The 16,291-nt window shown below is 33.7% G+C and overlaps 1 protein-coding gene across 1 annotated transcript in view; it reads left to right on the top strand.

The window, feature by feature from the left end:
• ADAMTS19 (ADAM metallopeptidase with thrombospondin type 1 motif 19) overlaps window positions 1-16,291 on the top strand; it is a 159,098-nt gene that overhangs the window by 60,605 nt on the left and 82,202 nt on the right. The gene's annotated exons all lie outside the window — the stretch shown is intronic.

Genomic DNA, 16,291 nt, shown 5'->3' with positions numbered 1-16,291 from the left:
GTTTCCCTGTGCTTCCTCACTCTTATCCATCTGTTGTCTCTTGTTTTAGCCAAAAAAATCAGTTTGTGTAACCAAACTCGGTTTGTGTAACCATAGCTACCTTTAATCTAATTAGCTGGGGAAGTGGTAGCAGTTTGCTGAGAAGCAAGAGTTCTCTCATGCTGAGCCATACATATTCCACTGTGGATGGATTACTGTGGGTACTCAATGTTGCTCATTTAAAGCTAATTCAAGTCTCTGCATTCTGCAGAACAGGAACCCTTACCACTTGACCTGTTTAGGCAGAGACAATCTTTTTGTCTCTGACACCTTGTATAGTTGGGTCTATGACCTGTGTTTGGGATTAGTAGACTCTGTAGTCTTCTGGAGGAAGAGAAAAGGAAAGGACGGAAGAGATGCTACCACCTTGTTTTCAGTGACTGTATTTGGTTTACCTGGGATAAAGAAACAACAGAATGTCTGTTCCCCCTCTTCTATATTCTCCCCATGGTCAGAACTGGATCCTGTAGCCTGTGTCTGGTTTTCTAGAAGATGCTAATAATAGTTTGTTTTCACTAGAAAGGTGGCTTTTTTTTTCTTTTCCTTTTTCTTAGACTTAATCATGTAATCATCATCAAAAAACAAGCAAACAAAAATAAATCATCATAATCAAGAAAGGTACTATTTAAGGCAACTGCAGATCTACACAAGTCAGTTCAGTTGCTTAAACCTGCAGGTGGCAAGGGAAATCTCTGGTTCATCAATGCCAAACAATAATCTGTAAGCCTTGAGGCCTATTGTTTACAGTATACTTAACTTTGATGTGCATTTTTGGGTTTCTCCGCAAGACTGATAAAGGTAACAGAGTAGCCAGGAGCAGAATAGAATCTCCAAAGGACAAAGTGTACATCCTATGTATAGGTCCTGCCCCAAAAATAGTAGTGAGATGGCGGGAGGATCCTGTCTATCTTGCACAGAGAATGGAGAAATGAAATCAGCTGGAGGTTCAAAAGATAAGCTTGGAAGATGTGTGTATTCTTATGTTATTGCAAAAAGAGGAGTTCTGTAAAGTTTTTGTCCTGTGTGTTGACTGGTTTACTCTAAAATACAATAGCTGTCCTGAGTAGACAATCCTCTTATCATATCCTATATAAATGAAACATAATTTTTGTCAGTAGGATTGTTGGCATTCAGAGAATGCACCATCTAATCTACAAGAAACTTCCAATGGCAATTTCATCTATGTAAGGCCATTGATACAACCTTTACAATACATACTATTTTACATTCTTACAACATTCTTCTTTACAGCAAGATCATAAGTTCACTGACCTGCATATAAAGCAACATTTCATATAGTGAGAGCAGGAAAAACAAGTACTTTTGCGGAGAAGCTAGTTATAGAAATGACCTCACTTAATCTCACCTTATGATCTTTTGTTTCTATCACTCAGATATGTGCCCAGTAGCTGACTGAGTAACTACACTGTTTAGATGCGGCTTTTGAACGATGCTTTTTCCTATGACACTTCTACAATATTGTATTTAGTATAATTTGAACTATGTAGAAATACAGAACCGCAAAAGTTTCCTAAAATGAGATTCCTATATGGTAATACAGTATGTTTGGTTTACAAATGTCTTTAATATGCAAGAGTTTTTTTAAAGGATCAGAGAAACTTTGAATTCTGCTGTCTTCAGAATAAAACTCTGTTTTGGTGAGAGACATGTATCTTAAAGTACAACAAAGCAGAAGCAAATTAGATGGTAATTCCAAATAAATGTGGTGGGGGGAAACAAGTACAGTTCCTCCTACCCTTTCTGCAGATTTGTCTGCCTTGTGTGTCAAAAAACATCAAATGAATTATTGCATTCTCTGCACAGTTTTTTGGAAGATCAGAAGAAACTAGGACAATACATTTGCTATGTCATCAAATCCATACTTTCACTATTGCAAACAACAATTTTATTCCTCTAATAATATAATTATAATAAAAGTCTTAACATTAATTACATTTCTTGCTTCCATCAAAGTTCAAAGATGCAATTCTTCCTTATGATGCATTTTGTTTTACTGAGTTGGCATCACTGAGTGAGTGAGGTGAGACCTAGGTTTTCACACCAAGACAGCTGAATCTGTTTTCAAACTGTGTTGTAACTCAGACACAAAATAACGCAGTTACAACACATTAGACTGTTTTATTTTCCAGTGTTTTATTCTAAGTGTTTAAAGCTTAATTAATCTGAACAGTAGTAGAGTAACACAGAATAAATCTCTCTGAATGGACTCTTGATGGCAATTTCATAATCACAAAGCTTACTTTTAATTACTAACCACTGAGAATTCTTAAAAAACAAGTCTTTTCTTCCTTAAACAATTGATCAAGGACTAACCGCTTCAGGCAATTCCTTCTTCCTTATTGTATTTTATTTTAATTTGAAGTAGTTAGCCAATGCATTTAGAGAGTTGAAAGTGAAGAAAAAAAACTCTTTTCTGTTTTGTTTCATAGAATGATAGAATGATTTGGGCTGGAAGGAACCTTAAAGACCGTGTAGTTCCACCCCCTCTGTCATGGGGGGATTGGATGATCAGCTTTTTGTTTTTCAGATTATGCTACAGAAAAATCACTTACGGCTTTCTTACTAATTATATCATAGTGATCTGTGACTAGAAAATAGTAGGGTTTTGAATGTTTTGATAGACTCGAAGTTTTATTTTTATATTCATCTCCAGCTTTGAAAATCTTCAGTTAAATCTGTTTGTAAATTTTAGATAGGAATAATAATTTTTGAAAATGAAACACTCTTAACATGTTACTCATTTGATATTCAGGATAATTTTTTGTATTTGTTGATAGTGTTGGTATTTGTAGTTGTCTTTAATAGTTAAAAATTAGTGCAGGATAGTTGAGATAGTATTAAAGATGTAATCATAGCTCAGTTACTAAATAAATCAACATTTTCAGATCGTGTAGATAGTGTAAAATAACTCCGAGGTTAGTGATTTTTTTAACATTTTAATATTAATTATTACATCTATTCAGAGCCATGTCTAATTCTTGTTGCACACTCCAGTTCAGATGCATTCAGTTGCACTCTTTCTCATGTAGGACACATGCTGTGATTGTTCTTAACATATGTCAAAATCCCAGCAGTATCAAGCACATGCTTAGCTGCTGAATTTGTCTCTTGACCTCAGTAAGTGGTCCTGTAATATCCCACAATACCACCCATAGTTTTGGGGAATTTATTGTGTAACTGTATCCCTTCTGTAAAAATGTCATTTTCTGCAGATTATACTGCTTCTAGTTAAATTTTTGTACTTATATTATTTTCTGTATTTAGTCTCAATTTACATGAGGTATTTAAAATTCTGTCTTAAAGGGACCTTATAATCTAGAGGGATTTAGTGTACATAAAGAATTTTAACACTGTATTTAGTAACATTTAGAACGTGTGCTGTGAGCCACAACTTTCATTTATTATAGGCAAAACTCCTATGTCCATCAGAAAAAGGCATTGCCAAATAAGCAAAAAGAATCTGTGGTATTATTCAGTGTGTGTGTATTTTGTGTTGGTGATAAAACAAAACAAAACAAAAGGAAATCACAAGCTAGTTATCACAGTAATTTGTCTTATAGTGTATATGTTTTAACTTCATGTAGGAACTCTTTTAATATTCCAGACTGAAAAGTTGTGAAATACCTATGAAACATCAGGGCAATAGGCCATGGTATGTAAGACATAGAATCACAGAATTGTTAAGGTTGGAAAAGACCTCCAAGATCATCTGATATAACCATTACCAGTCCACCAGTATTACCCTATCAAACATGTCCCTAAGTATCACATCAAAGCACATCCAAACTTTCCTTAAACATTCCCAGGGATGGTGACTCCACCACATCCCTGGGCAACCTGTTCCAATGCCTAACCACTCTTTCTGAGGAAGTTCTCCAAATTTCCAACTTGAACCTTCATGGGCTCAGTTTGAGGCCATGTCCTCTAGTCCTGTTGCTAGTTATCTGCAAGAAGAGGCCATGCTCACATTAAGGCAAAAGCAGGACAGATAGGGGATAAATGTGGGCATGACTTTTCTAACCTCAAATCTGAAAAACTGAAGCAGACCAAGGGGCTGTAATCTTTTAAAAATATCTTTTATGGACTCTTGGACTTTACCACTACAGTAGTGGTTTTTTTTTTTGTTTGTTTGTTTGTTTGTTTTTTAATAGCTTGTTTTTATGTGGATAACATTTAGATGAAATACTGTGTACATTCATAATAAATTTGAATGTGTTGGCAGCTGTAGGTAATCATGCATCAATAATCAATTACTCTCTATATACTGTATGGTACTGATGCATGCTTTATATTACGTTGTATAAAGAATTGTTTCTTGTCATGTATCATGCATACAATATAATATATATGGCTGTAAAATAAACCTGTTTTCTAACTAGCTAGCCATTCCTCTAATGAGTCTTGTGCTGAGCTCTTGATAGATATACTGATGTCTAGTATTTTTATTGCTTTAAAAAATGTTTGCAAAGTAATATTTGAACAGAGTAGCCCTCATAGTATAGTATTGACTGAAAAAAAAAGCATCAGTATAATGCATTCATTAGGTGGTTTATCTAACAGCATATTTTTCTCTGGAATTTGAAGAATAGGATGGGTAGATGATAATACATGGGACCTTTAATTGAGGTGGAAAGGAAAGAGATTTTTGGTATTTGAGAGGTAATTGTAGAGAGAACTGTAGATGATCCAGGCAACCACATCAAACAGTGAAAAGTCTGCCATGCAGAAAGAACACCAAAACTCACTCTTCATATAAATGCCTTGCATTGTGCAGATTTTCTGTTGTAATATACACCATATCTTCCTTTTATGACACATAAATGGCAACAAGTTCATTTGTTTTTAAGTTTTCAGGCTGTACTGAAGGGTTTATGTTCTCAGGATGCTGGTACCCCAACATGAATAGAACATGAGTTTCTCATCAAGTAAGTCATCATTTAATCAGCTTGCTCAGTTAGGGACTGGTCAGGATCTATTGTTGCAAATGTGAGACAAAGCAACCTCCTTTAGTTCTCATTTATTGTTCTTGGAGATTTTGCACAGGTAGTTTGGATAGTGGATTTTCTGGAAGAAGAAAGACCTTTTCAGCTTGCTTTCATAAAGTTCAAGTGTTTTGAGGACCATCCCAACAAACTCAACAAATTTTTTGACATTTAAACAATTTGCAAGAACATTGAGAAATGGTCTTGATGAAACTTATCAGGGCAAGTGCAAGTTGATCTACTGATCAGTTGGCACTGACTCTTACTTAGGGCAGCAAAACCACCTTCACAGAATAATAATAACTGCTTAGATGGCACTGATTAAGATGGAATACAGGATAGATATCTGGAGATGAAATAATGGTAGTATTTTTAAATCAAATAATTTTAACTGAAAAGAAGTTGAATAGAAGATTCTTCTCAAGATACCTCCGCCTTTGTTCTCATATATCAGACAGGCATTAGTTAAGATGATTCACCTTTCTAATAAGGTGTGCTACTGGTATCTGCTATAAATAGTCTCAAAATCTGTCATTCATCTCTGTTACAATGAAACAAAATTCAGTTTATTCCCATCAAAAAATTAAAGGTCACAAGCATAAAAAAAATTGACTGTAGAGTAATAGGTTATCTAAAAATCAAAGACACACAAAACAAACAAAAAATTAATCACAGCTGACTAGTCATAGAATTGTAGAATGGTTTGGATTGCAAGTGACATTTTTTTCCATTCTTTTTCTGTCCTATTAAACTGTCATTATCTCAACCCATGAATTTTACCCTTTCCCCCCCCCCCCCCCCCGATTTAATCCCCTTATCTGCTCCTATTCTCACACAAAAGAGAATGCAGGTTACACCAGGATTAAATAAATAAATAAATAAATAAATAAATAAATTCTAAACATTTTCTTCAAGTGGGTTCTCAACAACAGTAAAATAAACTTCGTGTTTCTTGGTTATCTCATGGAAACATGAGAAATGTGTTACAGTACCCAGACTACAGTAAAATGTGGAAATGTATTATTGTGCTGAAGTACTGTTTATCAAGGAATAGTTTGATGTCACTACCACACAGTGTCATTTCTGTAGTGCAGATACAGTAAAAAGAAATACAAAAGACAGTAAGAAATTCTTGTTTGCTCATATATTGTTGCAGAAATAAAAACAGAAAATGAAAATTATACATCTCAAGAGCAATTTCACACGTACTTGTTGAACAGAGAATGGTAACAAGGCAAAGGGAAGAACTCACTAGAAATTAAATCACAGGAAAATCGGATTAATGGGGTATCAAGGCTGGAATCTTTGCAAGAGCAGGAAAAGCATTGGTAATTTATTATGACTAGATCACGTAGGGAAGAGACATTGATGTTACACAAGGTTTAGAAGCATGTTCAGAAAAAAAATGATTTGATGGAATGGAATGAGACAAGAAATGAAATCAAAGGTGTTGCAGTGTTCACAGATGTCCAGAACATGAGTTTTAGCAGCTGTACATTTTATGAATGTGAGAACTGAAATCTAGATGTCAGGGAGGCAAGAAGAGAGATAGGCACCTGGATTAATATTTTCACTACTTGGATAGACATAATTCTTAATTACTTCTATTACATATTTTGCTCTTTGATGCTAATGTATTTTGACTATGGTGTACAGAGGTGTAGGTCTATAGTATTTTAAAATTTCTGAAGTCACATTTCAGAAATCTGCAAGGGAGGCATATTTGACAATTTACTGGATCATCTTACTTTGCAGGATAACATCAATTCATGATCATTTCTTGTGGGCAAGGAGATTTTCCTAGAAGCAGAGTAAGAGAAAAAGATAGTTTAAAAATATAGTATATTTTCATTAAAATAGACATGCAACAAGTATTCTCTGCTTTTTAGGCAAGTTACAGAAAAGATCTTGAAATGACATATAGCTCAAGTTTTAAGGTGAGCACCTTTTTTTTTTTTTTTAAGTTTTAAGAAGTTGTAGAAAATTTCTATTTACAAAATGCAGACTACCTCGAAACTGATCTTGAAAGACAGGGGAACTTTTAAAATATAAACATGGCACATAGCTCCCTTAGAAGTCTGAAATGCACCTGTACGTCACCTCTTTCATAAACATACTGTTTTGCGCAGTGTATTTCCTATTTCCTGGAGCATTTTAATACATACTTTAAAATAAAATGTTTTTTGATATATTCCAGCTATGTATTTTTAAATCAACTGAGCTTTTCTTTGTGTTCTTTTTATAAAGGTATGTTTAAATTTGTGCTTGTGCTAGAAAAATTATAGCTTAAACAGTTGGCAGTAGCAATATTCAGTAGCAAAGCAAATTATTAGAAAAGATCATCTTCATAAAATTATGTAATTTTGTGTTTCTTAATGTTAGCAAGTAGTCACATGGTAATTTCTTATACTGTAAATCCTACTTTGGTTATTCTCGGGAAATTAAAATTTCATTTACCTTTTTGGCAAAAATACCAAAGATATCTCCCTTAGAAGGTTAGAAGGTTATCATTTCAAAGATATCCCTCCTTAAATGATAACATTGAAGGTTATCATTTCAAAGATATCCCTCCTTAGAAGGGAGATATCTTTATATCTCCCTTAGAGTCTGTGATCCCTAATTTTCCTTTATAAGTCATACCACACCAGAGGCTTCAGTTTGCAGACCTCTAAGATGTTTTGCATTCTGTGAAAAATAACTGTTTTTAAGTACATTATACAGTGTAAAGCCATCATTAAATCTATGCCATACGTTCATTTTTTTTTTTAAATAGACCAATACCAGATACAAGTCATTTAGTAGTCAGCAGGTTGTTTAATCACCTAAGATATTTGTTCCCATATACACGTATCAGATGTTATATTTTTTCTAAAAATGTTTTAGAAGGAAATATGTAGAACAGGTAATCATTTTCTCCAGCTCTGTTTACTGATTTTTTTTCAATGAATTAATTTCATAACATAAAAATACAGGCAGTATATCTTTCTACACACCATAAAAACAGAATATTGTTTGTATAACATAACACAGTGTGTGTGATTACAACACTATCATTGATTTAAATTGCTATTAAATCAGATCTGAATACATTTAGGGTTCAGGCACACAGGGCTGTATCCTTTCTGTATGTTTTCCTGAGTACATATTGACCAGAGCAGATTCAGAGGCTTACCACAGTAATCTGATCACTTGCTTCTATAAACTGACTTTCATATAATTAATCTTATTTGCCTTCACTTTTAACATTCTAAAATTGAGAAAGTCCATTTTAACTGTGATCTTACTATAAGGGTCTAATTGTATTTTACATGTTCACAATGATGTTGAAGGGGGGAATGCATCTGGGAAGGTTCAGGTGGGATGTTAGGAAAAGGTTCTTCACCGAGAGGGTGGTCAGGCACTGTAACAGTCTCCCCAGGGCAGTGGTAACGCCACTGAACCTGCTGGTACTCAAAAAGCATTTGGACAACACTCTTCAGACCTATGGTCTGATTTTTGGTTGATCCTGTGGTGAGCCAGAAGGTGGACTCAATGACTCTTAGGGGTCCCTTCCAACTCATGATATACAGGAGTTGTATAGAACATCTATAAGATGTTCTTTTGTATCTTTTTTTCTTCAAAAGTAATGAATACTCCATGTTAGCCAAGGTTTGCATGCAAAGGACACCTATTTTATTAATTCAGCTTATATAATTGGAATAACTGTTCTAATTCAAGAAGACAGACACACCCTTTTGATTAACTCTGAGAAAAACATTTACACAACCAGTTAATCCACTGAACTGATACATGAATTTATCTCAAACAAAGGCCATCCTTTGGTCCTTTTTGTTCAGCTTTCTTTGGCACAGCTGTAATAAGTCACACCCTACATTCCTCCTTTAGCTTCAGGAGCACATTGACTTTGTCAGTCTCCTCTAAGCCTTCTATTTTAGGGGTTTATTAATCAGACACAAAGAGGAAAACTTTTTTTTTAATTTTTTTTTTTTTAATAATTTATTAAACAGCTCACAGTAAATCAAATGTGGAATAGAAAAACTAAAGGTGGATAATAAAGATCCAACTAAATAAAGATTAGTTGGATGCACATGTACATGGAAATGTAGAGAAAATTAGTCAAAGGAACTGATGCAGCCTTCATACCATGCATACACATTGTATGTTAACCCTTGTAATGCTTTATACAACTGTAGATAAGTAAAAGAAAAATTGTGTGATTGTGTTTACAGATCTTCTAATCTTTATGATGATCTATTGAGAGCAGTCTTTTCTTAGTTTCTATTGTAGGTTTTTTTCTATCAAAGAAAAGCAGAATTCAAGCTCTCCATTTTCCCATCTGGTGTAATGTTAAAAAAGATAGTTCTTTCTAATGGTCTGTATATTTACATCACAGAAAGTAATGAACAGTAATAAAAGCTTTTCTCAGTAGAAGGAAATTCCTATTCCTGTTTCTCTACAACTAAACTCAAGATCAGGAGTGCCATGTTTAGATATCATGGGGCCAGAAAATGGCTAGTTCACACAAATATCTTTTCCTGTTTCTTTTTCCCCAGTGTCCTGGTTTTAGCTGGGATAGAATTAACTTTCTACATAGCAGCTGGTATGGTGTATGTTTTGGATTTTTGATAAAGACACTGGTGATAATGCACCACTCTTTCAGTTGCTGCAGAGCAGCGCTTCCACAAACCCAAGGCCTTTCTGCTTCTCATGCTGCCCCACCAGAATGGAGGTTGGGGGTGCAGGAAATTGGGAGTGGACAGAACCAGAACATCTGACCCAAACTGACCAGAGTGACTAGGGTCACTTTACCTGGTAAACTGTCTTCATCTCAACCCATGAGTTTTCTTACTTTTACCTTTCCAATTTTCTTCCACATCCCACTGAGGGGGAGCAAGCAAGTGGATGTATGGTGCTTTGTTGTGGTTTAATCCTGCCACCCAGGAAAAAATGTGAGTCCCAGAAGGGACTCATAGAGAAAGCTACACAAATAGCCTAGAGGACTGCAAAACAACATTATAACACTGCCTAGAACAAGCTCTATAACATAGAAAACAATTCTGAGCTGTCAAAAACACTTCCAGTGGAGTACCACAGTGTTCACTGTCATCATCTCCCCGTCCTTCTGTAGAGTGGTAAGGGTTTTGTCAGCTTATAGAATTGACTTGTATGGCAAGAAGTGGGCACTAACTCTTAATGTGAGGCACATGATACTCAATTCAAAGTAAACCATGTATCTTGTTTTGTTTGTTTGCTTGTTTGTTTTTTTTTTGTCTGATACATCAATGAAAATCATATCATCAACATAAATTTATTTATGAATGTATTTTGTGAGAACTCTTCTGAATGGCTGATGCTGTGTGCAACCTGTTTCTGGCTTACGAAGAAGCAAGCTTCTCATGTACTTTGGAAAGACCCATTCAGTTTTGTTGCCAAAGAAGGAGGTGTCTCATTTTCAAAAGTTATATAATTTTATATAACAGAGTTCCATGAAGCTTTCATAAGAGCTTTCGCTCTTACCCATGTAATTTAAAGACTGAAAGTCTTTATTGCATAACTTCTAAAAGTAGACTTTTCTGCTTCTGTGTAAAAAAATTAAACTTTTAAACAGTCATCAATAGATCTCCTGACTTGTGTTGCAGGAGGGTTCATTTTCTTTGGATTTACTTTTCCAACCAACGTACCTAAAGACATTCTTTTTTTTTTTTTTTTTTTTTTTTTTGTGTGTGTGTGTGTTTTTTTTTTGTCCAGGCAGCATTTCTATATTGTTCCCCAAATGGGTGTCTGTGCTTCCACTGCCTGTGAATTTACTTTGACCGCCGTAGAGGACAGAATTAGTACAAGTAGACATCTGGGCAATAACAGTATGTTAGTTCTCGTCTTAAGTTAGTAATCTCAATATTTTTTTTTATTAAAATAATATTAATTTAAAATAAATTAAGTAATTTCATCTTAAGAAAGAGATGCCTTCCATGAGAGCTGCATTTTAAAAGAAACCAAACAACTTCCAGCAGTTCTACCATCCATATAATAACATATTAAACAACTATGGACTGTTAATAAGATGTAATAATGAAGACCTTAAAACTGTATGCATTAGTATTTATTTATGCCTATTTGACATGTATTTATATGCCCTCCCCATTTTTATTCTTTTTTCCCACTGTAAAGATTAAGCTGCAACAGTTTGTTTAAGGAGAGAAAAGTAGACTTAGCGTTATGGAGCATAAAATCACATACTTATTAGTTGTTGATAAAGTTTTTCTACAAGTTTTGCTTTTTCAAGATTTACATAGATCATAAACTAACAAAATAGGTGATAAAAACTGGATTTATGTTTGCATAAAATGCAGCGAAAGTTCATTCATTTTTATCCTATTGTTTCTTCTAGTATCTTTCATCAGTATGTACATGTATTTTTGCATATATATATATATACATTTGTTTATATATATTTGTATACATAAACACATGTAGGTATAGTTATCATCAGTGTCTCTTGCTGTAAAGAGAAAAAAATACATTTCTAGTGTTTTCTGTTTGCACTTGAAATTCTTGTTTGTTAAGTGTTCAAGTGCGTTGATTTGATTGCTTCCTGATTCGCTGCTGATTCACTGATGAGTGACAAGAGTTTTTTTGTTTTGTTTTGTTTTGTTTTTTCCTGGAAATCCTCAGTATCTGGAACTCTGTTCAGAGCAGCTTGTGCTAATTAGACTTCTAAGTGTCAGTTCTATAAAAAGGTTTTTTTTTCTTCCATTTCTTAAGCATCTGAACTGCTAAAAAAAAAGTCATTTGTTAGAAGTAATCAAGTCCAGATAAGTGCTGTTATTTATGCTCACAGATCAATTGATTTGCCAATTCAAATGTGAAATGTTCATGTTTGAATCGAAAGCCAAATGTATTAGGGCATGAAATTATGTTTCTGTTTTAGTGGCTTACTATACTTTTACATCATCAGTAATTCTAAGGTCATGCCATCTGTAGTGTATTGCTGCATGGCACTTTCAGAAGAGTAAGTTTTTTTTCTGCATGTTTTCTGTCCAGTACTTGCTTATGTATATCCCAACAGTGTTTTATACTGCTGCTTCCAAAGCTTGGTGTAGAAACTTTAGAACAAACTCCATATATAAATATTTTAACTCCATATATAAATATTCATAGCATGTGCCAAAACAATATCAGTTGTAGGTACATTAATTTTATAAAAACAGATCCATCATTTGTGAAGTTCATGAACAATTTCTGTGTGCTTGAAATTATATCTAATAGGCATTCAATAGTAATTGAGTGCTTCATTATTTTTCCAAGATGACAGGGAGTGCAATAGATGGTGTGAATCTATTCTGTTTTACTGATTTCATCTTGGTCACATTGGATGATTTTGACTAGTGGGTAGACAACATGAGAAAGAACATACTATCCCTAATTCCCAGGAATATGTCATACTCGTTCATTATAAAATACTTTAAATTTGAAATGATTATATATATATATATTATATATATATAGTGCTATATATATATATATAAATATATATATATATATAAATATATATATAGTGCTATACAAACATATGCTCTTTACATTTTTTTCAGCTTTGAAACTCCTTTTCAGGAGTTTCAGTTTGTTTTTTTATGAATTTTTGATTTCATATAGACTGTAGATTTGGGTAGACTCTCAACTTGATCAGTAGTAGAAGGGATACCTGGGTGAGTCCCTGTCCTTCTCCCTGAAGTCAGAAGATTTTTTACGTGAGCTTTGTTCTGTATTTCTTACTATTCATTATTGCCTTAAAATATGAGGAAAAACTAAAGTAAACTAAAAACAACAAAACAAACAAACAAAAAATAATCTAATGGCCAGAAGATTACCGGTCCCATAACAGAAGAGCTGTGAAATAGCACAGGAATGTTTACAGGTTATCACCTGTAAACTGGTGATATGTGGAAGGGTATCTTTCTCTTTTAACAGCATCTAAAATTAGTGAAATTTTAGAGCAGTTATAAGGAAAGGGATTCAGAAGGAGCATATAGTCAATGTCAAGACAACCCAAGCTTGAATGTATTGTGAAACCAAGAAAGTTCAGAATTGAAATTTGAGATATATATTGATATATTGCTATGTAACGAATTTGTGTAACACTTTCATAATAGTAATGTAATTGAATTACTATAAAGGGAAAAATAATAACCATTCCCTAGCCTTTTAAAATGTTTTGCTACAAATTAGGACATGCTCAAATCATGTTTGTATGTTGTGAGGTCACTGTAAGAAAGAACAATGTTTTATATGTCTGCATATTTTTTAAAGTGATTATATTTTTTTACTGTGCTGTTTTCATTCCTGTGGCCTTCTGTTATAGGTAGTGGATTTATGTTATGGGACAGCAAGCTGTGAATGAGCATATGAAGTTGATGAATTTGTTTGGATACTTTAGTTGGTAATGAGTTTTATGTAACACCTCTGCAAGCTGAACCACAGCTTTTCAACACAGAAGTTGTAAAGGTGTGTGTGCTTTGAAAGAATAAATAGTTATGATGAAATGATGAGGATGTTCATTAAGAAACTGGGAAATCTATCGTACCATATCATAGTATGAATTGTAAATCATCTCCGCTGGAAGCAGTAGTGGTAGTAGAAAAAAACCACTGCTACAGCTTCAGCAAAAGTTCTATTTTTCTGAAGCAAAAGAAAATATCTATTTCATTTAGATATTTACATGTTTGATAAGAATATATATTATATACATGGTTCTTCTAGGGCACGACTGTAAAGATTTGTTTTCTTAACAAATATTGTGTATCTTTTCTTCAGAATTAATGTGAGAAATACTTACCTACAGTGATGTAATTTAAATGCTTTGTATGCAGTGTGTATCCATGCAATACTTTTTTATTTCACAACATAGTTTTCTTTTATGGGTAGATAACAAGTTCCTTCTTAAAATTATGAATGAGATTATGTTACTGTTTTTTAGCCAGCACTTTTTAGATCTGAATGTTTTAGTCTCAATCTGTTTGAGCCTGTGGAGTTCATTGGAGATACCTTAATCATTACAGATACCTTAATCATTACAAAGGAGCAGTTTTTTTTGTTTTGTTTTGTTTTGTTTTGTTTTGTTTTGTTTTGTTTTCTGTTTGTTTTTGGTTTTGGTTTTGTTTTTTTTGTTTGTTTGTTTGTTTTTTTGTTTTGTTTTGTTTTTTTTTTTTTTCCTGGTGGATTTAACCTTGGAGCAGTTCCAGCTGTGTTAATAAGCCATGTGAAACTACAGTCAGCATACATATATTTAAAGAAGAATTTCAATCTTTTACCTAGAGCTGACGTAACTAAGCAAGAGCAGTTGCTTATTGAAGTCAGTTTCTTTTTCTCTGCACATGAAATTAATAACCAAGGACAAGACATGAAACTAGTTCACAGCTAGTAGCAGGCTGATTTGCATCCAGTAGCTGCTGTTTTATGTGGCTTTCACACATAAAGTCAATATTGCTTAATAAGGGCAAAGTCATAAAACGTACATTGCATTTGATATTTTTGAACATTTCTAAAATCCAAAATCTAACTTAATCTAAATGAAATATATCTCTTTTGTTTCATATGTTACACTTTAAAAGATCAAGCGTAATGAATTCCCTTCAAAGACTGTCATGTATCCAAACAGTTTTGGTCATGTATATTGAGTATTGTTGAAAATGCTTACAGGAATGTAGCGCTGCTTCTGCAAAATAGGTATAAAGTTTGCACTGTACATAGTTATTTGGGAATAGATTATGATTTTGGGGCAGTACATAGCAACATAGTATACTTGTGTTGTTGTGTGGAGAGATATTCATAATACATGTATACTTGACCCTGGCCCTTCACAGGTCAAAAGAAGGCTAGGGGGTTTCTTTTCACGGTAAGAAACTTGACGGAATCAGATGGTTTTTGATTATTGATGATATTCAACATTAACAGAAGGAGAGGGATTTGGGAATTTTCTTTCCATACATTCCAGCAAATAAGTTTTATCATAGCCACATAGCCATTAAGAAATAAATGCATTTCTCAACAGGAGGCATTGTAGTACTCTGAAATGCAGCACTGTTTTTGTTTTTGTTTTGCTTTGTTTTGCCTTTTTGTTGTTGTTGTTGTTGTTTGTTTTTCTATGGTGAGAGTAATTTTTCTATTTTGTTTTAGCACTTTGTAAGTTCGTTGTGTTGTCTCGAGTCAGAGCCCTGCTGTATGCTACTTCTTGTATTGTTATCAGCTCTACTTAAAATTTGAAGTAAAATGAACATAATTGTAGAACTACAAGGAACAGAAAGGTCTTGGAATGATTTTTCTTTTTGCCTCAGCTGCTGGAGTATAACCTTCAAAATAGTATATTACAATTCAGAGCATTTCTTACTTCTCTTATTTTCAGTAAAGATAATATAAATGATATCTACACTTAGAGTGAGGTGTCATTGGACTTTTTATTTTTTTGCTTTGAATATGTTTTGCCTTTTTTTTCAGCCCAGGTTTCTTTTGTCGCCTACTTCACTTTTTCTCCTTTCTTTGGAAAGAAATAGTAAAAGCTGAAATGTTCTGTTACATTCAAATCAATTTTTTTTTTTTTTTTCAGTCCTGAGCAACATTTTTTTGTCACATGAGCCCTGTGTCCAAAAACTTTAAACTAGCTCTACTGAGAAGACCACTGCCAGATTTGTGTTGGAGTTACTACTTGAATTTCATATTGTGGTTGAGGGGTTGTGTTTACAGACTGACAAATAGTTGGATTGCAAGAAGAATGACTTTTATCTTGTTAACTTAGAATGCTAATTATGACTAAATTTCAGACTCTGTCAAACATTTCAAACTTGACCTTTATACGCAAACATCCAGCAAACATGTTAATCCATAGGGCACCATTCCATTGAAAGGATGTTCCTGGGAAATAGGCCAAACACTTGAAACAGGGTTTTGATTGCTTACTCTGAAATTTCAAACAATGAATGACGACAATGTGTCCCCACTAGATGTATTTACGGCCTGAAAAAAAATGACCATGACCCAAGTTAAGCAGCATATTGCTCAAGCTTTTAAAATTGTGGCCTTTCTTATTTGAAATACAGCATTACCTCAGAAGCCTACTTCTTAGGCTTCCAATTTTTGAAAACCTAGGTATTTGATAGTATTGGTATTACAGGCTCTACAATAAACAAACTGCAGCCTTCTAAGAATTTTACTAGCTCTGATTCTTCTATTTAATTTTAAATGGACAATTTTAAATG

The sequence above is a fragment of the Aythya fuligula genome, chromosome Z, assembly GCF_009819795.1.
Source record: "Aythya fuligula isolate bAytFul2 chromosome Z, bAytFul2.pri, whole genome shotgun sequence".
NCBI lineage: Eukaryota > Metazoa > Chordata > Aves > Anseriformes > Anatidae > Aythya > Aythya fuligula.
This window is presented reverse-complemented; position numbering and strand designations above follow the sequence as displayed.